This window comes from Delphinus delphis, chromosome 16, assembly GCF_949987515.2.
Source record: "Delphinus delphis chromosome 16, mDelDel1.2, whole genome shotgun sequence".
Classification (NCBI taxonomy): domain Eukaryota; kingdom Metazoa; phylum Chordata; class Mammalia; order Artiodactyla; family Delphinidae; genus Delphinus; species Delphinus delphis.
Genome location: NC_082698.1, coordinates 24,766,396 through 24,792,889, shown reverse-complemented (window position 1 = coordinate 24,792,889; position 26,494 = coordinate 24,766,396). Strand labels below are relative to the sequence as shown.

At 39.2% G+C, this 26,494-nt stretch overlaps 1 long non-coding RNA gene across 1 annotated transcript; it reads right to left on the bottom strand.

Moving 5' to 3' along the window:
• Positions 1–2,503: 2,503 nt before the first annotated feature.
• On the bottom strand, positions 2,504–24,775 carry LOC132439305 (uncharacterized). The gene is made up of 3 exons (XR_009522338.1): positions 24,392–24,775; positions 5,179–5,285; positions 2,504–3,183 (listed from the first exon to the last, which is right to left on the bottom strand). It is a non-coding gene; the product is annotated as an uncharacterized lncRNA (long non-coding RNA).
• Positions 24,776–26,494: the final 1,719 nt, after the last annotated feature.

Here is a 26,494-nt window from a genome sequence, read left to right as displayed (position 1 = left end):
ACAAAGTAGCAGTGCAATTGTAAAACTTTCACCAGCAGCTAACTGGGGCGGGATGCCAGCGGAAGGGAATGTACTGGAGGGTGCAGCATTCTGGGCACCCAGAGGTTCAGGGAGAGTAGTAATTTAAGGACAACGGAATGAGTGTTACTGGCCACTATCTATGTATTGGGGAGAGACAAGAAAGGCTGACAGTGATTAATCACCAATTTGAGAGGCTGAACCTCCTGAGGTTGAGGCCCAGAACTTAAATCATAAGGTAGCAGAGCTCCAGTGAAGACAGAATTCTCAATCCTAACAAGTCGGCTATGTCAAAATCATGGCCTTAATTGAGAAAGAATGAGATCCTGAGATATGGAATGAGGACATGTGGGTCGATGTCCTTGTAAATCTCTCCAGATTTCCTCGGAATCCTTTGGGCTATAGAAGAGTCCTACTCTCCAGGTTAAAAGCACTCTTCACTTTTGAAGTTTATACAGAGATTTTTGCCTTCAAAGAAAACACTTCCTATAGATACACACCACTTTATATAAAATAGATAAACAATAAAAATTTACTATATAGCACATGGAACTATATTCAGTATCTTGTAACAACCTATAATGGAAAAGAATCTGAAGCTGTACACCTGAAACTAACACAAATTTGAAATCATCTAAAGTTTAATAAATAAAATTAAAAAAAATTTTCCTTTCCTCAAAGGATCTTAAGGTACTCTGCCACCTCCACTCCCCACCCCCGAAACCAACAACTAGGTTTAAGTCACCACATAAGCGATGGGAAAAAAAAGAGACTGTGTCTCAGAAAAGCTGTATTGGCGGAAGCTGGAAGAGTATATATAGATCTTGGGTACACGTGATCAAGGCAGGGAAGAACGTAAAGCTGGTTAAGGAAGAACTCATTTCTAAGAGAAATTTCTATTCACCTATGATATAGGAGTTCATCCTGGCAAGGACCCCAGGAGATGTTGCCATCACACTGCTAGGATGACTGTTGGAAGCTTGGAGAAAATAGCATATCACATCGGTCTGCTGTATCAATGATATCATATTCATCACATTAGGTGAGCGGGAAGTGCCAATAAGTTGAAGGCTTTGGTGAGATACTTGTGCATCAGAGGGTGGGAGTTAAACCCTACAAAAATCCAGGGCTCTTGTACATCAGTGAAGTTTTTAGGGGTGTAGAGGCTGGGCTATACTGGGACATCCCCTCCAAAGTAAAGGACAAATTTGCATTTCATGCCTTCCACTACTAAGAAGGGAGCACAATGCGTGGTAGGCCCTTAGAGTTCTGCAGTCAGCATTTTCCACACTCGTGAATACTGCTTTGGTCCTTTTGCTGGTAACTAAGAAGGCTTCTAGCTTTGAATGGGATTTTGAAGTAAGACCAGGATGTGGTGACAGCAGCCCTGCCAGTTGGGCCTTTCTAGCCAGCAGACCAGTGCATTTGAAGTTGTTTGCATTGTCTTGTAAACTCCCTCTCCATCACCCCCTAAAGTCTTCAGTGAAGTGGTGCCTCCTACCGTGGGTGTAAGAAGCAGCGGAGTTTCACGTTCAGATTCTTTTGCTACAAAACAGAGACTCTAATATGGAAGTTAAAACCCCAGGCAACAGAGAACCTAAGTACCCTGGAAATCTTCAGAAAACCAGGGAAATTGAGCCAAAAATGGATTGGCAGAGAGACCCCAGTTGACAACTGCGTTGCATATCTAATTCATCATTATACAAATTAGGAAGGTGGGGAGGAACTGTTAAAAAGGAGCCAAATGAGTTATAAAAGGCAGCAAAATATTAATGCTTTCCTCAATTTTTCTCCAGCAATTTGCATAGAAAATATAAAGGTGCTGCTGAAGCTTTAACCCATGTTTCCTGACTAGGGGATAAAATTGGGATCCTGATATAAAATCATGTTTCTCTGGCTCTTCCCCCAGATACCAGGTGGCATCACCATTTCCCTCCTCTGACTCTGTTCCAGCTCCCTGGGATTCTGTCTGTGGCCAAGGCAGCCAATGCCTGGGCCAAAAGTGCCCGATTTCTCCTACAGATGCCCTTGCTGTCCCCTGCCAAGGCTGCCAGTCCCCACGCGGCCACTGCAGGTGCTGCCCTTTGGGCTCTCAGTGCCCCACAGACAGCCCAGCCAAATTACCTTGGCCTTGACCTCCCTCCATCACTGCCTTTCCCCAAAACCAGAGCTGGGCCGGGGGATACCATGGGTAACCCACTCTCACTTGTACTCAGCAGTGCCATATTTAGTGATTTGATACCCAGGAGTGATAATTTTTAAACTCCCTTCCATCTGATAAATTATTTTCAGTAATAATCATGAAAGAAATGAATAGTGATAATGGCCAGAAGAGAAATGCAGCAGTGAAAATTTTCTTTTTTTGAATTTTGTATGGATAATCAGGCCTGTAAATAAATAAGAAAGGAAAGCAGAAGGAAAGCTTGTAGTACAAAAATGAAGAAGTTAATAAGATTGCTTTTAATTCCATGAATGTATTTTTGCCATTTTATTATGAATTTTTCCAGCATACAAGCAGAAGGAAAGCTTGTAGTACAAAAAGGAAGAAGTTAATAAGATTGCTTTTAATTCCATGAATGTATTTTTGCCATTTTATTATGAATTTTTCCAGCATACAGCAAAGTTGAAGAAGTTTTAATGATAACATACGCCCAGCACGTAGATTTTACCAGTAATATTTTACTATAGTTGCCTTATCAGATAGTTACCCCACCTATCCATTCCTCTATCTACCTATCAACCTTATCTTTCATATTTAAACTATTTTAAAATGGTGTTAGATTTATAGAAAAGTTGCAAAGATAAGTACAGAGCTTTCCCACATAGCCTGCACCTAGTTTTCCCTATTATTAACAGCTTACATTAGTGTAGTACATTTGTTACAACTAATGAAACAATATTGATACATCTTTTTAAACTAAACTCATACTTGATTGAGATTTCTGTAGTTTTTTCATAATATCCTTTCTCTGTTCCAGGATCTTCTCCAGGATATCACATTACATTTAGTTGCCATGTCTCCCTAGTCTCCTCTGGGATATATCAGTTTCTCAGACTTCCCTTGTTTTTGATGATCTTGACAGTTTTGAGGAGGACTGGTCAGGAATTTTGTAGAATGTCCCTTAATTTGATGTTTTTCTCACGGTTATCCTGGTGTTACAGGTTCTGGGGAAGAAGACCACAGAAATTAAGCCATTTTCAGCACATAATTATCCAGGGTCCATGCTATCCACATGATTTATTACTGAGGATGTTAACCTTGGTCACCTGGCCAAGGTAGTGTTTGCCAGGCTTCTTCATTGTAAAGCTACCTTTCCCTCTCCTTTTCATACTGTGCTCTTTGGAAGCAAATCACTAAGCGTAACCTACCCTTAGGTAGTGGAGGGGGGATTATTTGGCGTTCTTTTATATGGGGAGATTTGTCTCTTCTCATCCATTTATTTATCTATTTAATCATTTATTTATATTAAAATAGATTCTTGGGTATTTATTTTATACTTTGGACTAAAATCCAGTCTTTTTTTTGCCCCAATTTTTCCTGCTTTGGCGTTTGGGAGCTCTTCCAATTAGCTCTGGTATCCCTTTGATATACCCTCATAGTTTTATTTTTTGAGCACTTCCTTACTTTCTGGCACTACAAGGTGCTCCAGGCTCATCTTGTATATTCCCAGACCCAGTCCTAGAATCAGCCATTTCTCCAAGGAGCCCTGGTTCCTTTTATTGGAGAATGGTGTCAGAAACTAAGATCTGGGCACAAGGGGTGCTTGTTGCTACTAGAGTATTGTTCTTTCCAAGCCCTCTCAGCAGAGAGAGCTAAGAAATATATGCATGTATACTAACCTGTGTATAAGAACATATATAGATATTCAGATATAGATTATTACAGGTTATGTAATCTATATCTATATAAGGATGCAGATTATGTCTATATCTATCCATCAATATCTGCATTAAGATTAACATGAGTGCATACCAATTCTTCCATTCTAATCCAGAACCACAAAGCTCATTCTAGCCTCCTCCTTTTGCTGATCTGTAACCTCTCTCACTGATAGTGGGAAACCTGGCTATCCACCAGCCATTTACTTATTTGCTCACTCCTGGCATACATATATAGCAGTTTCAGAATTGTTAACTTGTCCCCCTGGAGAAACACCTTTACCAACCAGAGTATAGTCTGATGTACTCTTTCTTTTGTCTTTAGTCTTATAGTTTCCAGTCATTTCCAAAGTTAGGTAGGTCAGCATCTCTTTTCCCTATTTCCCTTAGTGAGGTCATGTTGCACATTAGTAATATAGTTAGATTCTTTTGTCACAGGCTGTATTCCATCCCAGGATTCCCCCACCCTCCTAGTTGATTTTTTTAAAATTTTGCATTATTAAGGTTCACACATGTTCTGTAAAGTTCTGTGGGTTTCTACAAATGGATAGTGTTGTGTAGCTACCGCTACAGTAATATGCAGAATAGTTTCATGGCCCTATAAGTCCCCTGTGCTTAACCTAGTCAGTCCTTCTCTCTCCCCAAATCCTTAGCAATGACTGGCTGATCAGTTTTCCATCTCTAATGAGTTTTGCCTTTCCCAGAATGTAGACTATCTTTCTGCCTTCTTTCACTTTGCAATATGCATTTAAGATTCACCCATGTTGTTACATAGATGAATGCTTGTTCCTTTTGAAAAAATGGAAAGAACATATGCCAATTTTAGTTCAATCTCAATAATGAGTAATAACATTTCAAAACTTAATGTCTGCAAATTAATGACTTCATCAAAATTGATCTGTGCATCTTCATATTTAAAGGACAGTACAACCAGATTTGACAATCTATCTACTCATAGTTGATCAAAGAACGTTTTTTATTCATTTTAACTTTGAAAAGTTTCTTTCAAATAAAGAACAGATGTGCAAATTTCACAGTTAAACCTTACCACTCTTAGAGCTGTAGGAAAAGACATTCAATTTCACTCTAAGAGAAATGCAAATTAGAATTATGCAGTAATATTTATACTTCTCATTTTGTCAAAGATCAAAGAGTTTGATGACATAATATGTGAGTGAGAATGTGAGATAGGAGGAACTCCAATATATTGCAGATAGAAGTGTAAATTGGAGTATCCTTTAAAATTATGGCAATAGATATAAAAATTACAAATGCACATACCTTTTGGTTCTGCATTCTACTTACAGGATTTTTTTCTGTAGAGGAGCTTACATATGTGTGAAATGAGGTATGTAAAGATTATTTACTGCAGCATTGTTTGTAATGGCCTGTAATTAGAAACAACATACATGTCCATCAATAAAGGACAGATTAATCAAATTAAATCAAATCAAGTCAATTTAAATCGTACACTGTCATTAAATAGCCTATATGAAAAGATATAATAAGTGAAGAATGCAAGGTGCAGAGCTGTGAGTATAGTATCTGTATTAGGGCTTTTTAGAGAAACAGAACAAATAGGATTAATGGATGGATGGATGGATAGATAGATAGATGATAGATAGATAGATAGATAGATAGATAGATAGATAGATAGATAGATAGGAGAAGATTATAGGAATTGAGTCATGGGCTCATGGAGGGCATGAAGTCCCACAATCTGCCATCTGTAAGCTGGAGAACCAGGAAAGCCAGTGGTGTGATTCAGTCTGAGAACAGAGGCCTGAGAACCATGGGAGCTGATGATGTAAGTCCAAGTCCAAAGGCCCTAGAATCTGGGGCTGACGATGTAAGTCCCAGTCGGAGTCTGAAAGCCTGAGAACCAAGAGCACCAAAGTCTGAGGGCAGGAGAAGATGGATGTCTCTCCCAGCTTTACCTTTTTTTTTGAAGATTTACCCTTTTCCAGCCTTTCTGTTCTATTCAGGCCCTCAGAGGATTGGATGATGCCCACCTGCATTGGTGAGGTTGGATCTTCTTTACTCAGTCTACTGATTCAAATGCTAACCTCTTCCACAAACACCCTCACAGACACACCCAGAAATAATGTTTATTATCTATTTGGGGCATCCTTAGCCCAGTCAAGTTGACACATAAAATTAACCGTCATAGTATCCTTCCATTTATTTACAAAACATTTGCTTGCATATGCAAAGCTTATCTCTTGAAGGACACTCAAGGAATTTATAATGGTGGCTGATTTGAGGGAGAGAAGGTAGACAACTGGACTGCAGGGTGGAAGGAGACCTACTTTTCATTGTGTACCCTTTGTCCTTGTAAAACTTGTACCATTTTAATATGCATGTAAATGTGATATAATAAATTAAATGTGAATTAAAAATCCTTGAAGAGTATAAAATAACTACAGAGAGCAGTAGGGGAGTGAAAGCCTTTAGCTCTGGATTTAGCATCATCTTGGTGACAGAAAAAAGAAAGAAGATGAATGGCATTGAGTGCAGCAGGCTTAAATGTGGCCAGTGTTGCAGTGATCCCCCTGCCAGATAAGAAAACATCTGTATCTAAGGATAAAGTGCTTATGCAAGGAATGCAACAGTACATAGATGAATATGAGTGTTTTTGTAAAACTCGATGAGAAAAAGCATTCTGAGAATATGAGGGGAATTTTTATATTGAGGATTAGTCCTGAGAGTCATCCTGGACCTTCCCTCTCCCTCCATCTACATATCTATGAATCATCAAATCCTAGCAATTTAACCACTAAAAGATATCACAAATGTCTCAACGTTCCTCTACCACTTCCCTAGTCTAATCTACCACTAGTCACTACCCCAGACTGGCAGTTCTGAATCCCTTCATTCTAAATAAGAATCCTTAGTAGTCTCTATTCTCTTTCACAGAACCCTTTATTTGTCTTCATAAGGCTTGTCCATATATGAGAATACTTATTGGTGTACTTGTTTGATAAATGTCTCTTTCCCCAACTGGACTATAAGCTCCAAGAAGTCAGAGACCATGTCTGTTTTGCTCATCACTATATCCCCAACTCCAAACTTTGTGTTGAATAAATGAATGAACTAGATTATGGAATTCATTTGATAAACATAGCTGTATACATAAGGGGAATATTTTAAAACTGCATTGATGAGAATATAAGGAGGTAAATTATCAGAAGCAGCTATGTACTTGGTCATGGAGGATGGTCTAGAAAATACACTAGGTTTTTTCAGTCTCTGACCTCCACAAGTGTGCCATGCTTTGAGAGCTGTCTTCCTAGAGGCTTCAGCAAGGCATAAGACTTCAATACTAGTAAATGGAACAATTCTCCTTTTCACTATTTCACTCTACTTTTGTGTAGAGCAAAGAGCTTCTTATTTGAAGACGTGAGGTCAAAGAAGACTGTATATATTGTTTTAGCATCACCTCCCTAGCAAGTCTGTACAGGTTGAGTATGAACTGGATGGAGTTCATGGCGAAGTTTTGCTTCAGGAATTTCCTGAAATAACTCTCCACAAAAGTTCGGCTCTCATAATTGAAGATTACATTGACCTCATGCACTGCTAGTGTACATTCAAAAGTTTTCTGGGAATCAAGACCACCATGAAGAAGTTTCCAGTGATTATGTTTTAATGACCAAAAGTACTCTGTACATACTTTTTTCATGTTCCATTGTGATAATTGTAATGTATTGCAATAATTTATGTGTCTGTTTCTTCTGCCTTTGTAATGTGCCCTTTTCAAGGACAGGAGTATAATAGGAACTCAATATATATGTCTTAAATGAATAATCTGAATTCAGTAACTGGATTTGCCTCTTGGAGGAAAATTTTATCAGAGAGAGAACAGTTCTAGTGTAATTCACCGCTTATTAGCACTGTAGCTCTGGACAGATCATTTAATCTTTCTTCATTTTCCTCTCTTTTAAATAATTATGAAAAATGTAAACATAAAGAATAATAAAATTAACATCTACCTACCACCCAGTTTTATAAAATTTTAATATTTTGTCAATTATGACAGAGAGAATGCCATGTGTTCATCAAATCCTATTTCATTTTCCTCTTCCCTGGGCACACAAAAAGATTGCATCCCCCAGCCTCCTTTGCAGGCAGGTTGATACCATGAGACTAGTTGTGTCAATGGGCTGTAAGCAGATGTGGTGTGTGTGTGTAAGTTCCAAAGTAAGCATAGAAGAATGAATTCTCTGGGCTCTCTTCCCTGCTGCAGAGACCATGGAAGCATGTTTTAAAATGGCAGTATTGGAAGATCTGGAACCTCCATCAGCCTGAACGACTGATGTATCCCTGAATGACTATATGGATCAGTGTTTGAGAATATCCCTTGCTCTACATCTTCATCAACACTGAATTTTGTTAGCTTTTAAAACTCTTCTGCCAGTTTGAAGGTGTGAAATCATTGTTTTAATTTGTGTGTGTGTGTGTCTTTAGGATATTTTTCTATTTCTTTCCTTATTTTATTTGTTTATTTTTTGGCTGTGTTGGGTCTTCGTTGCTGCACATGGGCTTCTCTAGTTGCGGCGAGCGTGGGATACTCTTCCTTGACGTGCGTGGGCTCCTCATTGCATGGCTTCTCTTGTTGTGGAGCATCGGCTCTAGGAACGTGGGCTTCAGTAGTTGCAGCACGCAGGCTCAGTAGTTGTGACTCACGGGCTTAGTTACTCCGTGGTATGTGGGATCTTCCCGGACCAGGGCACAAACCCTTGTCCTCTGCATTGGCAGGCGGATTCTTAATCGCTGCGCCACCAGGGAAGTCCTTAATTTGTGTTTTGCTGATTATGAGTGATCCTGAGCATCTTTTCAAATGTTTGTTTGTCACTGAGTTCTGTGAGTGCCTGTCCCTTCACCCATGATGGTGGTGGGTTTCCTTATCCTAGTGTTTTGTAGGAATACTTTTTTATTTTGGAAATTAATCTTTTGTCAGTTACGTTCACTGTAAACACTTTCTCCAAATCTGTAGCTTATCTTTTTTACTTTGTTTAAAGTATCTTTGTTAGATAGAAGTTTAATTTATTATAAAATAAAAATTAAAAAAGAAAGAAGTTTAATTTATTATTCTCCTTCTTCTGCTGCTTTGTGTAAGAATTCTTTCCTATCTCATGGTCGTAAAGATATTTTTCTGTATTTCTTTTTGAAAGTTTTAAAAACTTCTCATTTTAAGTCTTTAATCTATCTGTAAAAGTTTCTGAGCCTGTATGCATGTGTGTATACATGTGTGTATGCATGTGTGTATGCATGTGTGTGTGTGTGTGTGTGTGTGTGTGTGTGTGTGTGTGTGTAGTACGGTATGAATGTTATTTTTTTCCATAAAAATAGCCAATGTCCCAAGACCATTTATTATTTATTTATTTTTGGGCCAAGACACACGACTTGTGGGAACTAGTTCCCCGACCAGGGATTGAACCGGGGCCACAGCACTGAAAGCCTGGAATCCTAAACACTAGGCAAACAGGGAACTCCCCCCAAGACCATTTACTGACTAGTCTCTCTTTTCAATTGATGGTAATACAACTTTGCCATATATCAAATTTCCATTTGTGCTGGGTTCTGTTTATAGGTCCTTTAATCTGTTTCATTGGTTATTTTTCTGTCCCTGGGTCAAAGCTATGCTGTCTTAATTGCTACAATTTTATAGGTCTTGATATCTGGTAGTATGAATATTCCTCTATCTTGATTTTCATTATTGTCTCGTGTACTGCTGATCCTTTGTATTTCAATGAAAACTTTGGGTTGAGCTTGTCAAACTCTACAAATAGCTAAAGCTGAGATTTTTTACTATTGCATTTTCTGGTTAGTACTAATGATGCATAGAAATTCTATTGATTTTCATATTTTGATTTTGTACCCAGAAATCTTGTGCCCTAATATTAATTGTATGTAGACTTTTTGGAATTTATAGATAACCTATAGACTGTAAATAAGAACAGCTTTGGTTCTTCCTTTCCAAATCTTATATTGCTCCTGTACAGTATTAAAAGGAAATGGTTACTCTTACTCTTTATTTTGATAAAAATGCCTTTACGGATTCACCATTAAGTATTTGTTTGCTCTTGTTTTTTCTCTCTATGCTTTTCTGGTGAATATACTTAAGCTAAAGAAGTATATTCAAACTTTATATGTTTCATTCTCCTCGTTTGTAATATGTAGATATCACCACCTGTTTCACCTATTTTGCTAGGCTATAGTGAGGATTAAATGAGATATCTTCTAGAAAAACCTCTGAAAATAGCAAAGTACTATATTCAAATGTCAGTGTGTATTTTTTTGCTCACTGCTGTATCCTCAGAACCTAGAACATTTTCTAGGTCAAAGTTGGTGCTCAATAAATATGTGTCAAATGACTGTGAAGAAAGAGTACTAATAATAAACAAATGTTTCATGTAAAGTAATATTTCCCTACATCTTAGCAGAGATGGCAACAAGGGCATGCATGCTGCCATTCCCTGTATCACCTACCAGTGGCAGAAGCCACTAAATTATCTCAGAACCCCTTCTGAACTTGAACACTCAAACTCAGAACCCTTTCCAGCTCAGTGTTCTAGTCAGCCATTTGCAACTTATTGTAGTTGGCATATGAAAAAGAACTTGTTTAGCAATGTGCCTTAAAATTTAACCAAACCAATAGCATTTAATCTCTACTTGATTGGGCATATGGTACTCTTTGAAATTGAGGGTTTAGTATTTACAAAGGTAAATATCCACGGGAGGGTTACATAACAACCGGCACATAGAAATTCCATTCTGTTTAGTTGGCTTATTTTTCTCATACAGTTCTTCAAAAGTTGAAAAAAAAAGATATCTGTTAAGTTAAAAGCAACATTAGGCCTACACAAAATTTTCCTTTTTATTAGTAAAATGCTCCGTTCATAAATTTATCTTTATTATTATATTGCTAGCTGGAAATGAATTGTGAGCATGATTTTAATAATTGGTTAAAGGGCTTAATTTAAAAAAATTTTTTTTCCAGCAAAGCTTACTGAATCTTCTATTTCTGATAGGTAGAAATTGAGGTGAATCATAATAAGTCATCTTCTCATATACAAGAACAAATAAGCATTAAATTTCCGAAGTAATTGTTAAGAACATAATTTTATTTTGTATGTTTATATTGCTTCTCATATTACATTTGCCATTTTCACTTCTTCTCATGTTATTAATCTGTAGTTTCATGTAAAAAGGGACCTTGTATGTTTCTCTTCCCAAACATTTCCACCTGTCACTTCCCTCCCACTTATCACAAACCCCTGTCAATTTTTGCCCAAAATTTAGTGATTAAAAATAGAAATGTAAGATGTGTGCACTGGAAGGACACGTTCATTTACTGAGAGGTAGGTGATCAATGAAACATATTATCTTGTATCAAACCACAAACACCTTATACCTGGAAAGAGCTGTGATTTCCCTGTGGTCCGTGATGCCTGTCATTTCTCACTTCTTGGCTTCCTGGGGAAATGAACGTGTTCCAACTTTGCACTCCTGCTGCTGAGCTTTTAAGAAATGTGTCATAACATTCAAAAAAATTCAGATGCTATTTTCTCCACTAACCAACCTTGCCAAAATCAAGCCTTGAGGCTCTTATGAAAGATTAAAATTTCAAAGCTAGTACTTTGTAGAGAAGGGCATACATCATTATTTCGCTCTAATCTGCAGCCACCTGACAGGCTCAAGAAGCAATCATGGCCAGGAACCAGATTTCAGATATTGTAAAGTCATTGTTGCTTTTCAATTTTGATTTAGCCCATACAAAATCTAACAAGTAAGGAAACTTTCATGATAAAATATTATAGGAAAAAAGAGAGTTCACAGTAGTATGGTTGATATATATACATAAATATGTGTATGTATATGACATTAGGCAAGTCAGCTAAGGCCTCAAATTTCCTCTTCTGAAAAATGGAGATAACAGTATCTATCTCATAGGATTATGGTGAGTGTTAAATAAGATAATCTATGCAAAGTACATAGCACAGCACCTGGTAAGAATGTGTACAATAATATATAGTTTATGTAGACTATATATTATTATCCATATTTTAGAACAAAGGTTGGATGGATGTAAACCTAAATCTTAACAATGGTTATTTTGGGGTGGTGGTATTATAGGTGATTGCTTTTTTCTTTCCTTTGCTTTGACAGTATTTCTAAATTTTCTCCCATGAGTCTATATTACTTTTTTTTTAAATAAATTTGTTTTATTTTATTTATTTTTCTTTTTGGCTGCTTTGGGTCTTCGTTGCTGTGCATGAGCTTTCTCTAGTTGCAGTGAGCGGGGGCTGCTCTTCATTGCAGTGTGTGGTCTTTTCATTGTCTTGGTTTCTCTTGTCACGGAGCACAGGCTCTAGGTGCACGAGCTTCAGTAGTTGTGGCGTGCAGGCTCAGTAGTTGTGGCACACAGGCTTAGTTGCTCCGTGGCATGTGGGATCTTCCTGGACCAGGGATCGAACCTGTGTCCGCTTCATTGGCAGGTGGATTCTTAACCACTGCGTGACTTTTTTCTTCAGTAAGAAGTCAGTGTCCCTTGACAAAAGTAGTCGGGTGGTTCTCACTCAGCAGAATCATGGGGCATATAAATGAATGTCTGGAGCTGCCTGTGTTAGGTCATGATAATGGTCCCCAATGAATCCCAGCTCCCAGTGTCCACGCCCCTTTGAAATGTGACTTTGCCACTCCTCCCATCAACAAACAGAGTCTAATTTTCCACCACTTGAAACTGGGCTGGCTTTGTGACTTGCTTTGACTAATAGAATGTGACAGAAGTGATGCTATGTGAATTTCAGGACCTAGACCTTAAGAGACCTTGCAGCTTCTGGACTTCCCTGTTAGCACAGTGGTTAAGAATCTGCCTGCCAATGCAGGAGACATGGGTTCGAGCCCTGGTTCAGGAAGATCCACATGCCATGGAGCAACTAAGCCCGTGTGCCACAACTACTGAGCCTGCGCTCTAGAGACCGTGAGCCACAATTACTGAGCCTGTGCGCCACAACTACTGAAGCCCATGCATCTAGAGCCCATGCTCCACAACAAGAGAAGCCACTACAATGAGAAGCCCGTGAACCGCAATGAAGAGTTGCCCTGCTTGTTGCAACTAGAGAAAGCCCATGTGCAGCAACAAAGATTCAATACAGCCAAAAATAAATAAATAAATAAATAAAGAGACCCTGCAGCTTCTTCTTTTGCCATCTTGCAATCCTGAGATGCTTCATGCTGTGTGGAAGCCCAGTTTAGCATACCTGAAGGATAGCTTTTGGGTCCCGAAAGACAGCCAGCACCAGCTGCCAGACATGTAAGTGAGAGCATCTTGGACCCTCCAGCTCCAGGCAAGTGGTCAGATGACTACAGCCACATAAGTGACCCCAGCTGAGCCTGAAAAGTAGATGCCTAGAGATTCAATACACAAGATTGTGAGACATAATATAACATTGATATTTTAAATTACCATGTGTTGGGTTGGTTTGTTACACAGCCATGGATATCTGAAACACTGCACTTCATAAATGCCTAGGCTGCCCAAACAGCTTCAACTTCACAGGGGATGCTCCAGAAAGAAGGGATTGCTCTCCAAACATATCAATTTATTGTACAGTTGTAGAGAGTTAAAAAAGTCTTCTTTTTATCTTTGCTTTGTTATCTGAACTTAACCTTACACTGTTGTAAATCTATACAGCTGTCCCTTGGTGGATATGGAATTGAGGATTTCCTCGATCACCTACCCCAGGGGCAAGAGTCCTCATTTCCGGGAGTCCCTGTTTGAAACTTTTGAGAAGCATTGTCTCACTCTTATTTACCTATTGTGTGTCCCCCATTTTTGGGGGCTACCCTGGCTGGGATATCAAGGGACAAAACATTCATTCCTTTGTTAATCTGCTTCTTAAATGTTTATTGAGCACATTGAGACTGGGCTAAGCAATAAAAGAAAGCAGATGACTTTAAGACATGGTCACTGCTCTCCAGGACAGGAAGATAAGACATGCAGATAACATCAATAGAAAGTAATCCATCCTAAATCACTGAGTGAATTATGGACAACTCATAAACCATATGAGTTTAGGGGAAGAAGGCCTTCCAATTAGAAGGGTCAGGATTGAGTTTATAGGAAACACGCAATTTGATTTTAGCCTTAAAGATTGAATTAAGCATTTGGTGGAGGTGAGATGGTGAAGGGCCATCCGGACAAGGGAATATTCATGAACAAAGGGCAGGAAGGAGATACAAGACACATTTGAGAGGTATCCAGGAGACAAATTTAACTGAAGTGGAGGGTTCATTTACTGAAATAAATGAAACAAATATTTTCTGAACGCCTGCTGGTGTCAGACACTCTGCTAGTCTCCGAAAATATTGAGATAAATGACAGTGGACCCATTTCTAAGGAATGAGGAATCTAGTGTACCGGTAGCAAATACACCCTTGTAGTGGATAGGATGATAAGTTTGTGGCTGAGTATCAAGGAAGATAAGTCCGGAAAAGTAGGTTGAGGCCAAACTGTTGGAAGACCTTGAAAGCCAAGATTTCCCCTGTATGGTTCAGAGAAATTTCCGCTTTAAAAAAAAAAAAAAAGAAACTTTTTTTTCATATTAAGCTTTCTTTGGAACAGTATAATAGACAGATAAGAATGGAAATATTCTCTCTCAGTCCTTTTCCCTACGGCAGCCCCAGTGTTCCTCTACAGTCCCAGAGAACACAGTTTCAAAAACAATATTATTGTGCTGGCAATAGGGGCTTATTGAAGTTTTTTGGTTAAAATCAGGAGAGTCACATAATGTATGTAAGACGTCCAGTCAAAATAGATCACAATTTTTGAGCAATTACTAGGTATCATATTAAGTGTTTTCGAACATCAGGATGGTACTATTATTACTATTATTATCCCCGTTTTAGAGGGGAGGGGTGTTTTCAGAGAGATTAGGTAAATTATCTAAGGTGTACAGTGGCCAGAGTAGAGTCAATGAGATCTTAGAGTCTGTGTCACACGTTAGGCACAGCTGGGAGGGTGTGAAGCCTCTAAGCTATACTGCCTTCTAATCTGCTCAGCTCATACCAGACACTTGATTAATGATATCTATTAGTATTATCATTTTTTCTAGTGCTCTTAAAAGAGGACAAGGGTCTAGGAATTGCCTCATACATTTGGATATACAATTTTAGTTGAGGCAGATGAGCTAATGGCCCAGAATCACTAAATTTAAAGACAACTTGGGACTTCCCTGGTGGTCCAGTGGTTAAGACTCTGTGCTCCCATGGAAGGGGGCACAGGTTCAACACCTGCTTGGGGAACTAAGATCCCTCATGCCATGTGGTGAGGCCAAAACTTTAAAAATAAATAAACAAAATGAAAATAAAGTCAACTGGTTTCAATACAGTAAATAAGGTACCAAATGATATCATTATTTACAATTCATCTATTCTGTTGGGGTATTATACAGATTCATGAAAATATCACCTTGATGGATTTTGAGCTACTTAGAACAGTTTTCTCCATAAAGAAAAATGAAAAAACAAATGACCAAGAAAAGTACCAAGGGTTGTATGGACGTAATGCATAGTTAAAGAAATGCAATTTCGAACAGTGAGGTTCCAGGGCTGCCATGTGGAGCTGTTCAGCTTGGGCAATGTGCAAAGGTGACTGGCCAGGGGAAGAGCAGTGTGGAAATGGAGTTCTGAATGGAAAATTACACATTCTGGCATGGTCTGTGTCCAGCTAGAAAGTTGGGAGTGGGGAGGGAACTTTTAAAATTCATTCACCCAGAGGGGACACCTTTAAAAAATTTAAACAAAGGCATTCTGTAGGTTTGCAGGGGTGTGAAGTAATATTTCCCACCTATTATTATTGGCAAAGATGAAAACCTTTTTGTTAAGCTCACAACTGGTGAGAGTACAAGGGAAAGAGGCATTCTCTTGCATTGATTTTGGGAATTTTTGCAATTTAAATTGGGACTGCCTTTTAGGGAAACAATTTAGCAATATCTTAATTTTTTTTTTAATTCTCACAGCATTTGATCTAAGAAATCTACTTCTATGAATCTATGCTTTAGATATAATACACAAATAGGCAAAGGTAACATTACAGGATGCTCCTTGCAATATTATTTGTGAAAAGAAAAACCAAAAAACCACCTACATATTTGTGTAGGAAAGTCTGATTAAAAAATTATGGTGTATCTATATAATGGTATAATGTGGAGCCACTAGGAGGAAATCTGTATGTACTTATATGAAAAGATATACAGAATATATCTAAATGAAACCAATCAGATTGCACAACATTTTAGATATTATGCTCTCATTTGTGCGAAAAAGGGACATACATGTGTATAGGGTTATGGATTTATGGGACATTTCTGGAAGGATATACAAGCAATAGTTAACAGTGGTTCCTTCTGGGAAGCTAGGAGAGTAGGGGTATGATTTTAATCTTCCATTTTATAACCTGTTTTGTTGTTTAACTATTTTTTTAAAAAATAAGATGAAAACAAACAGGAAGGGTTTGGGATCCCATGTTCATCGCAGCATTATTTACAACAGTCAAGATATGGAAACGATCTAGGTGTCCATAATTGGATGAACGGATAAAGAAGATGAGATACATATACACACACTTACATACACACAATGGAATATTATTCAGCTATGAGAAAAGACATTCTGCCGTTTGTGGATAGACCTTGAGGGTACTAGGCTAAGTGAAATAAATCAGAGAAAGATAAATACTGTATGATATCACTTACAAGTGGAATCTAGAAAAGCTGAACTCACAGAAAAAGAGACTAGAATGGTTGTTACCAGGGGTTGGGGTGTGTGGGGAAATGGGAGATATTGGTCAAAGTGTGCACACTTTCAGCTATAGGATGAATAAGTTCTGAGGACAACGTACAGCATTGTGATTATAGTTAATAATACTGTATTATATACTTGAAACTTGCTAAGAGAGTAGATCTTAAATGTTCTCACCACAAACAAGGAAATGGTAATTATGTTACATGATGGAAGTGTTAGCTAATGCTATGATGGTAATCATTTTGCAATATATAAATGTAACGAATCAATACGTTGTATACCTCAAATTTACACAGTATGTCAATTATATCTCACTACAGCTGGGAATAACAGGGGGTTTGAGGGAACCCAGCTCTGAGACAGAGATAACTGTGCTGCAGGTTTATTACTTGAGCATGCTTGGGTTCAACACCTGTGGAAGGAAGGGAAGGAAGCAGGATTGGGCAGGAAGAAGGTGGGCTGTGAAGTAGTCTCAACAATGGCCTCAGCTAAGCCTATTGGGATCTCTGGAGCTGGGATGGCTCTTCAGAGCTGTCCTGCATCGGGGTGAGAGGGCCAGACCTTGATGTACCCTGGCATCAACCAGTCAATGCGTGAGGCTGTCACAGGAAGATGTGAACTCGGGGGAGGAGACTATTGAGCTGAGTCAGTTCTGGTCTCCCATCGCCCAAAAGGAGTAAGTCCTTCAGTTCTGAAGAGGTAACTGGGTGGCCTGTTTAACACCACTCCTGTTGCAGAGCCCATTTTCCTGCAGGCTCAATAGCATTGTAAATTTGTCAGGAGAACCCCACATGGTTAGCCCTTCAAAAGACAGCTGAGGGCTTTCCTGGTGGCACAGTGGTTAAGAATCCACCTGCCAATGCAGGGTCCCGGGTTCGAGCCCTGGCCCAGGAAGATCCCACACGCCGCGGAGCAACTAAGCCCAGGTGCCACAACTACTGAGCCTGTGCTCTGGAGCCCGTGAGCCACAACTACTGAGCCCGTGTGTCACAACTACTGAAGCCTGCGCACATAGAGCCTGTGCTCTGCAAAAAGAGAAGCCACTGCAATGAGAAGCCCGTGCACCACAACGAAGAGTAGCCCCGCGCTCACTACAACTAAAGAAAGCCCGTGCATAGCAACGAACACCCAACACAGCCAGAAAAAAAAAAAAAAGACAGCTGATACAGCTAAGAACAGCGCTGGCTTTTGGCTTTTGATCCTCAAACATTGCCTCCTCATATTAAAATATCGACCAACACCATTTAATTGCTGGTCTTCTTGAGCTCTTAACTTCTCATATTAAGCAAATTGTAAAAGATGAAATGTCTTCTCTATCAGAAACATCACTTTTTCTTTTTTTAAACCCTACTTCCACCCACTCATTGTTTGGCTCTTATTGCAGTGGTTTTAAATCCTCTGGTGAATTTGCTACCTGCTCTTGGGAATTAAGGGAATACTGAATTTTTCCTTCTGTGCAGTACATATATAAGTAACACTTTGACTACACAGAAACCCTCATTCTTTAATAAAAATGATGTTTTATTGAGGCTGAAGAAGCACATCAGTGCATTACAGTGCTTTTATATTAAAAATCAAGCTAGCTTGTTTTGCCAGTTTAATCAAGGGGTGAGTAATTGGAAAATAATTAAGTTGGCCTGGTTTACAGGAGTGTACCACCTTGTAAATGAGTTTATCTGGAGAATCTGGATGCTATCAAAACATAATGGAACATAACCTCCCTTTGGGAAAGTAAATCATGTGGCTTGAGAGGAAGACAAAGGAAAGCTCTGGAAGAGAGCTTGTGCTTCTGAGTTTGTGGGTTTAGCAAGATCGGTTCTGGGGTTGGATGGCAATAATACTGGCGTCAAAGCGGTCTTTATCCTTTAATAATTCCCTAATCCTTGTTGTTATGTGAACCAGCAAACATTTGAAAGGCAAATCTGTGGAATGGAATTAAGATGGTTTCCTGAATGAGGCAGAAAGTTTCAAGGGGAGCAAAGAACTTACAGTTTTCCACTGGAAGCCTACATTTTGAGAAATTTAGTGAATACCAATCAGAAACAAAATGTTCTACAAATCTCAGTATAATTATTGGTGCTAATCAAAGGCATAAAGACCACCAAAGTGGCTTCCACATTGTAGGAAGAGTCACTTAAAGGGGAGATCTCTCCCAGTGGTGGCCAGACTTGTATGTCTGGAAGCTTATTGGTTTGGATTTACCTCTAACCATTTACATAACATTGAGAAAAACTATATCTATAATATTGGTCCATCTCAAAGAATGGAGGGAGTCATTGCCAACAGAGATGTTGGAGGGGCCAAAGCCCACTCAGGTCACCCCTGCATAATACCATTTTTCTTTCCTATGAAAATAAATTTTCAATAAACAAAGTTATCCAAGGACCATTTCTTAATGTTTTGCTTAGGGACCCTGACTGTAAACTTAAGTTAGCTGCATATCTGTAATATAAACCTGGATTTATTATTACCATTACTAAGGAGAAGCCTATGAATTGCCTTTGAATAAGATACAAGGTCACAATAATCGATTATAATTATTAATTGATTAGATAACATCATTAAAATGTATTTTTCAGTTTCATTGAGGTATAATTAACACAGCAAATAGCATGTATTTAAAGTGTACAATTTGGGCTTCCCTGGTGGCGCAGTGGATAAGAATCTGCTTGCCAATTCAGGGGACACAGTTTCGATCCCTGGTCTGGGAAGATCCCACATGCCGTGGAGCAACTAAGCCCGTGTGCCACAACTACTGAGCCTGTACACTATAGTCCACGAGCCACAACTACTGAAGCCCACATGCCTAGCGCCCATGCTCTGCAACAAGAGAAGACACCGCAATGAGAAGCCCGTGCACCGCAACGAAGACCCAACACAGCCAAAAATAAAAACTAATTAATTAATTAAAAATTAAAAAAAATAAAGTGTACAATTTGGTAAGTTTTGACATAAATATTCACCTATGAATCCATCACCATAATCAAAATAATGAACACATTTATCACCCCCCCCAAGTTTCCATGTGCCACCAAGTCCTCTCCCTCTTCATTCCCAACAACCATTGGCATGATTTTTATCACTGTAGTTTAGTTTGCCTTTTAGTTTCCATGTACTCCTTTTTGTCTGGCTTCTTTCACTCAACACGGTTTTTGAGATTCATCCATGTTACTGTGCACATCTAATAGTGCATTCCTTTTTGTTGCTAAGTAGTGTTCCATTGTGTGGTGTGAGGGTTGATTTTATGCGTCAACTTGACTGGGCTAAGGGATGCCCAGAAAGCTGGTAAAACATCATTTCTGGGTATATGTATGTAGGGGTGTTTCAGAAGAGATTAGCATTTGAGTTGGTAGACTGAGTAAAGAAGATCCACTCTCGCCAGTGTAGGTGGGTATCATCCATCTGTAAAGGGCCTGAATAGAACTACAAGGCAAAGCAAGGGTGAATTTGCTCTCTGAGCAGGGACATCCATATTCACCTGCCCTCGGTAAGGAACACAACATGTTACAATTATTTTAGGTTTTCTCTGAAAAAAAAACTCATTAAAAAGTAACCATAGTTTTCAATGATTTTAAACGTTGTAATAGAAGTCAATAAGATTTACCTTTACAATTTAATTGGATGTCTGCACATCTATATGTGAGGCTGTTGGAAAAAGGGATAATTTGGGGTGGGTTTGGAAGAACCAAAACTTCTGCTGCAGCAGTGGGTAGATGACAGCTTCTCAGGTGGAGGGAGAGGGCACTAAGTCCATAAGAAGGGGGGAGTCAGGAAGAATAGAATATAGAGTCATAGAACTTGAGGACACAAAATTCTTTAGACGTCACCCTGTCGAATGTCTCATATTTAAAAGACCTTTCTGAAATGCCATGGGATAGCACAGAGCCTAAGACAATAGAAAAGATGGAAAGAGAATACCCCAGAGGTTTCAATGATGACACTGAGGTCTATGTTAGAGGCCAGTGATACCACCACTTTATGAATCACTTTTGTTGAAACCAGAAGAGATGTCCCTTTGGGCTGACAGACTCACAGGCTCTCAGCCTGATTAATGAAATGTGTGCTGGATTTCAGCCTTCCCAGACCCCTTTGATGGTGTGCTTTGGCACAAAAGCCAAACAAGTGTCTTTCCCCAAGCCAGAGAGGAATCTAGAAACCAGAATTTCTAACTCAGTTGGTTTGAGAGGGAGCTGATCAGAGTCAGCACAGTTTGAACACGAAGGTTCAAACAAAATAACTTTTCCAGCAATCAAGTATAGATCAGGGTGGCTAAGACTTGATAATAAGGCCAGGGGATGGAAATCAAGGTGCTGTGGATCCAGGATAAGAGGGGACTAAGGACTGATTGGAGAACTCTATCTGCAGAGGTCAGGTTCTAGTGGAGGATCTGAAAGGCTAAAGGAGAATGATGACAGGGGTATTTGTGAAGCTGGTCAATATCCTACTCGGCACAATGCTATACTTTGATGCTACAGTTTTTATTCCAAAGTTCCCTCATGCTGAAGTGATACATCTGAGCTGAGACATGGGGAAACTGAATGTGTGTGGGGACTGTGAATTGGTCTTTGATAAGAAAACCAAAACAAAACCTCCATTTGATTTTGGATGATGACAATAATGAATAAACTTGAGTTCCACTAGACATGAGACAGGATATAATTTTTAAATTTATCCACTTCAGTCCAATGTTTTCTTTTTTAAAAAATTAATTAATTAATTAATTTTTGGCTGTGTCGGGTCTTCATTGCTGCGCGCAGGCTTTTTCTAGTTGCTGCGAGCAGGGGCTACTCTTCGTTGCGGTACGTGGGCTTCTCATTGCAGTGGCTTCTCTTGTTGTGGAGCACGGGCTCTAGGCGTGCGGACTTCAGTAGTTGTGGCACACGGGCTCAGTAGTTGTGGCTCGCGGGCTCCAGAGCACAGGCTCAGCAGTTGTGGCACACGGGCTTAGTTGCTCCGCGGCTTGGGGATCTTCCCGGACCAGGGCTCGAACCCGTGTTCCCTGCATTGGCAGGCAGATTCTCAACCACTGTGCCACCAGGGAAGTCCCCAATGTTGTCTTTAAGGACAAATAAATAGACAACTTTGTATCAGTATATTAGAAGTATGTTGTGTGGTTCAATTTAAGATCAGGTGAGAATTTTAGGAAACATGGAAAGCATTCTATAACATTCAACACCTAAATTGAAGTATACCTACACCTGAAACTAACATGACATTGTAAATCAACTATACTTCACTTAAAAAAAAATAAATTGAAGTACACATTGCGACTATTACTTTCCAAGCAAAAACAGAATGTAGAGTTATTTTTTTTTAACTTATGTAGCCTTTGATTATGACCCCAGGGACTTTGAAATAGCTACTGAGATGCCATCTACGCTATTTAACTGCCATTAAAATAATTTTAAATTTTGTTAGGCAAATTTAAGGCATTTCACTTTATTACCAGAATTAACTGGATTACATATGAATTTTCTAGTTAAAACTATCTTGATATTAACTCTTCAATTTTAAGGGTTAGAATTTCAATTACTGAATTACTGAAATGTTAGTCTGGTTTTCTTAAAGTCTGGTCTATTGAGCACCTTTCTTGCAAGATGGCACTGTAAAATGCAGATTCTACGGTTAAAAATGTTTGAGAAACAGTGGATAATCTTGTGCAGAAACGCCAAACACATTAGCCCATTAAAAGTTCTGCAGTAAGAGAAATTTTAAAACTTTATTTAGCCAAGAGTTTCCCAAAGATATATGGCTGTAGTACTCCTTTTTAAAGTAAAGTTTTGATTTACTTAACCTTGTTCCAGATATAGATTGCTGCTTACCAACTTTTCTAAAACGTAGTCACTTAAATTAACAGCAGTTGTTTATTTAGTTCATGAATCTGCAATTTGGGCAGGGCTCAGTGGGGAAGGTTTGGCTCTTCTCCACTGGATGTCAGCTGGGGTCGTTTGAATAGAGTCAGGAGGATCTACTTCAAGATGGTTCACTCGCCTGGCTGGCAGGTTGATGCTGGCTGTCAGGTGGGAGCTCAACCAGGACTGAGGGCCTGGGGCCTCTGTTTCCTTCCACACAGTTTCCTCCACATGGGCCTCTCCGTGGGTTATTTTGGGCTCCCTTAGAGCATGGTGGCTGGGTTCCAAGAGTGAGCGTTCCAAATGACAGGAAGTGGAAATTGCCAATTTCTTAAAGTCGGGGTCTAGAAACTGGCACAAGTGTCACTTCTGCTGTATTATATTGGTTAAGCAGTCACAGATCTAAGATTCATGGGGAGGGAACATAGATACTTCTCTTGGTGGAAGGAGTTTCAAAAAATGTAGTGGATATATGTTAAAATTATACACATAGAAAAATGCACAAACCATAAGAGCAGAGTTTAGAGAAATTTTGCATAATAAATGCACCCGTGTACTCAGCACCCAGAAACCTCCCTCCACCCTGGCTCTGCTCCCACCCCATTGTCCTCTTCCAGTCACTACTCCCTCAAGGGTAACCAACATCCAGGACTATAATACTAAAGGTTAGTACAGGGTTTCTCAACCTCAGCTGGATAATTCCTTGTTGGGGGTTAGTTGGGGAACTGCCCTGTGCATTGCAGGATGTTCAGCAGCATCTCTGGCCTCTACCCACCAGATGACAGAAGCACCCTCTCCCCTAGTTGTGACAACCAAAAATGTCTGCAAAAATTGCCAAATATCTGGGAGGGGGGCAAGCAAGATCACCCCCAGTTAAAAATCACTGGGTTAGAAGATAATATCTCTCCTTTATTGTTTGTCTAAATCCCACTTAACCATCTAGAATATAACTTCCTAGAATATATACCTGGCGTATAGTAGCAAATTGAGACTATCTATTGAATGGAGGAGTGAATGAAAGGTAGCAATTCTAAATAGGTATTTAAAGACTCAACTCTATATATTTACACAGCTGAACCCTCAATTACATATAATTTGTTCGTTTTTGTGAGAAATGCCATTTTATGAAGTTCACATGGATTTAAAAACTCGAGAATATATATGCATGTAAACAGAAATATATATTGGTTAATTTCTTCCTGTAGCAACGTAAAATACAAGCCATGGAAATAGAAAAAAAAACTGTGATCACCCAGACAAATAGGCAGTATCCCATGATAGTGTTAATGATTTACTGTAATAAGCCACAAACTGTGGTTTGTAATTGCTGTGACAGCCTCGTGAAACAGGAATTTGCAGTAACAAAGTTTTCGTTAAAAACCTGGGTGAGGCACTAGGTTCTAAAAGATTAGAAGGGGAGTAGGAAGAAGTACAAGATGGTAACAAGGGCTTGGAAAGTTATTTCTTTACAGGAAAAATCTAAAAATTTCTTTTGGAAGATAGCCACTGACTTTACTCTGAAAATATCCCCCCCTCCCCCCAGCACATGTGACAGTGTGACATCTCACTAGGTAAATTTTGTAAGGGTTATCCCAAGAATAGTTTTCAGTGGAAACGGGATTCTCAATGAATTTCAGCAGACATGCCCTTCTTTTTGAAATTCCTAACTACAGTTATTACTCTTCAGTCAAAATTGTGTCAGAAAAATGGACACAGTTACTAGTAGATAAGGCAACTAGAGTTAGGGGCACCATGAAAACAGAATTTTATAGTTGCCAGGGCTCTTAGAGACCATACGATCATTCTGAAAGGGCAAACTACTACAAAAATTTTACCTTAGCAGTTATCCTGTTTTCTGGGTCGTTCTGAATTGTTTCAACTCCTTGAAGACACCTCTGTTAAAATTGAAACTCGGGCTTCCCTGGTGGCGCAGTGGTTGAGCGTCCGCCTGCCGATGCAGGGGACACGGGTTCGTGCCCCAGTCCGGGAGGATCCCACATGCTGCAGAGCGGCTGGGCCTGTGAGCCATGGCCGCTGAGCCTGCGCGTCCGGTCTGGGAAGGTCCCACATGCCGCGGAGCGGCTGGGCCCGTGAGCCATGGCTGCTGAGCCTGCGCGTCCGGAGCCTGTGCTCCGCGGCCGGAGAGGCCACAGCAGAGAGAGGCCTGAGTACAGAAAAAAAAGAAAAAAAAAAAAAAAAAAGTGAAACTCATGTGTAATCCTCAGGGTGTAGAGTAGTGACTTGTGCACAGAGCTGGTTAATCACAGGACAAGTAATTTTGAGCCAGTGCTCAAAATGATCACATCCAACATATCTCTTATGTAGCAAAGAGAGAAGAAATATAATACATACAACTATGGAGCCATATTAGCACAAAGGCTTCTATCAACCTCACAGGCTTAGTTGCCTGAATGCTGTGGCTAGTTAATGTCTGAATGAAATAAATTTGATAGGGATTATTCAAATCCTTGAAGTTGAAAAGATGTTATGGCATCTAGATTTTTAAACTGGAATTTGAATACCACTTATAAAAGAAGTATGTCTGTACAGTTTTTTTTTTTAATTTCCTAAGATCTGAATATGTTAAGACTTGTCATTACACTGTGAAATGCTTATGATTCATTTGAGCAGAAGCAGCTAGGGATGAGGAGAGGGTGGGAGTGTAACAGTTCTGTATGACGCAGAAAGGGAGATGAAGTAGAAGGGAGGAAGTTTTGGATTCCTTTTTTGAATCAAAAATAGCTTAAATCAAGTAATTTGTTTACTTTTAAAACAGGAAAAAATGACCAAAAATCTGTAGTTTCCTGAATGACACACAAATCCTATTTCAGGAGAATAATTGTCATAATTGCAGGTTATTTTCTTAAAATACCTGAAAAAATTCCTTCCTAAAAGTGTAAGTTCACAAGGATAGAAAAAGATATTTACACCACAGGGTGCTCGTACACCAAAGGAATTTGCTCCTTCCACGTAGCCTCCACAGTAGCATTTAAAGAACTTATTAGCAAATTTACTGCCTAAATTAGAAATTTGGAAGGGAAAAGGAATTGACATGTAACTTGATTTCACTAGGTATAAAATTCTTTTATTTTCATTCATTATCCAACAAAAATTTATAGAATACGACAAAGACATGGGGCTAGATGCAGGGGGTGTAAGGATGAGCAAGACACAGTCCCTGCCCTCAAAGTCTAGAGGGAGAAACATACACATACTTTCAGACATATACTCAAATATACACATGCTCACACACACAAACAGACCCATATATACCCCCATACACATATATTCACATACATATTCATTGCTCATACACAAACACACCCAACACCCATACACTTTCACATACTCACACACATTCACATATAAACATATTTACACATACACACACACATACATTTGGGAGCTCACAAAGTGGAGACCATGAGTAGAGTATGTTTCCAAGTTACAAACGGAAGGAGAAAGAAATAACAGTGGCAACAATCCTGTGAGACAGCTATTACAGAAGCTCAGTACGGCTAAGGAGATAGTCATAGTGGAGTTGTTAAATGCTAAGGAACTGGTTTACCAAGATCTAGATTCAAGTTCAGATCCTCCATTACTATCTCTGAGGTCATGCTGTCTCAGTTTTCCTCACTTTTACTTGGGAGCTATCACAGAACTTACCTCAAAGGGTTTATATGAGGTTTAAATGAGATGATACATGTAAACCACTTAGCACAGTGCCTGGCATGTAGTAAGCACTCCATACATATTCAGTTTTTAATTTTTAATGATATCCTTATTATTATCAGTGAAGGTTAGTTATCTGGTAAATTGTGAAGACAGTTCTCCGCTCACCAATCTGTCAGTGAGTGGAGACAAAACATTGTGTATTAAATGAATACTTTACGTGGCCACTGTTTAAACTTAATTTTTAAAGGATTAAAAATTCAAGG